This window comes from Adiantum capillus-veneris, chromosome 15 (assembly GCF_014529385.1).
Source record: "Adiantum capillus-veneris isolate H3 chromosome 15, ASM1452938v2, whole genome shotgun sequence".
Taxonomy (NCBI): domain Eukaryota; kingdom Viridiplantae; phylum Streptophyta; class Polypodiopsida; order Polypodiales; family Pteridaceae; genus Adiantum; species Adiantum capillus-veneris.
The window spans coordinates 120,904,486-120,906,119 of record NC_140945.1 but is presented as its reverse complement, the minus strand read 5'-3'; the positions used below and the strand labels follow the sequence as shown (position 1 = coordinate 120,906,119).

The following is a 1,634-nucleotide window of genomic DNA, read 5'->3' as shown; positions in this document are numbered from 1 at the left end:
AACCTAGCTTGTCTAAAGTAAATAAAATCTTTAAGATGGACATAGATAACAACTGATAGGGTCCATTGATGCCTGTAAAACACATCCAAGGCTAACTGAATTGTTGTCTTGTTTGGATGGATGCAGGTAAGGACTCTATCCTATCTTGGAGGGTTTTGTTTTCTTTGGCAAGCAACCTTACTTAAATGAAGTACTCACTGAGGAACGGGGAAGTTCTTTTACTACTGGTCTAATTGAAAGAGGATCTCTTTCCTACAATCATTGTACCTAAATAATTCTGATACTGAGTTATTTTTGTACTTATGTGTTCATTGTTCCTTGGCCAGTTGTCTTTTGAATGTAAAATTCAATTATGTCTTATTAGTTAAGATTTAAACAGCTACACACACACGCACAGACACACACACACACACACACACACACACACACACACACACACACACACACACACACACACACACACACACACACACATATATATGTATGTATATATATACACACACTATATACACACACACACACACACACACACACACACACACACACACACACACACACACACACACAACACACACACACACACACACACACACACACACACACACACAGAAGGTACTAGTTAAAATTCACATTCTCACCCCCCTTGGGGTTCCCACCCCCCCCCCCCCCCCATTGGCATTGTAGAGAATTTTTTGCTATGCTACTGAAACTTACCCTATAATGGGGCATTGCCCTTGCATAAACGAAGCGTGAAAATAAGTCCTTGCTATCATTATACGGGGAAGGTGGCCCCTTCTACTCTCTGACTTTGGACCTCCCTAGGCGATGGCATTCGCAGGTCGAGTATGGGGCTCTTGCAGTAGAGGGTGGCCGAGCGCATTCATCCCAACCACTCTGGAAGCGTGCACACCAACCTATATAAATAGAGGTGAGGGCATACCTTGGCCCTCACTTAGCTTTGGTTTAGGTTTTTTTTCTCTGCTTAGTGTCGTTACTGTCTGAACTTGCTGAGCGATGGAGCTTGCAACTCAAACATCATAGGTGTTGTGTTTGTTTTTACCCTACTACCCATTCCAGTTTTGGTTTGTTTCTGTTGTGATACTATGCATGGTTGATAAGATTGGGAGCCGGTTGTTATATACACTGTATATTGGTCTTGGTCATGAAATGAACGAATTGCTACGTCGGAGTATTTTTAGCTTGGGTCTTGAGACCTCTTTTTGCATAAAAAGCGGTGGTATTTTCTGTCAAACACTTGCACGGACTGGTCTTTTTGCTACAGGTTGTTGTATTGGCTCTGCGTTAGCCACTGTGAGTTGTTTTTTTTTGCTACTGGTTGTTGTATTAGCCCTGTTTTAGCCGCTGCAGGTTTGTTCGCTACTGGTTGGCTCTGTTCTTAGCCGCTGCAGAACGTTGATCTCTTGCTAAATCTATTTCTGATAAACAGTATAACATGAGGCATGACTGGCAGGTTTTGAAACTATTTGTTTAAAACATTCTTTGTTAAACTGCTGCCACACCTGGGCATGAGTACAGTTTTTCCCTCGAGATTTCATATGAGGCGACTGTTTGGGGTGTTATTTATCTCATCTAGTACCTTTGGTTGTTGAAACAGTGAGGCATCTTACTCAAAC

The 1,634-nt window shown here is 42.2% G+C and overlaps 1 pseudogene; it reads left to right on the top strand.

The window, feature by feature from the left end:
- Positions 1–517: 517 nt before the first annotated feature.
- LOC147441398 (uncharacterized) overlaps positions 518–1,634 on the top strand; it is a 4,419-nt pseudogene continuing 3,302 nt past the window's right edge.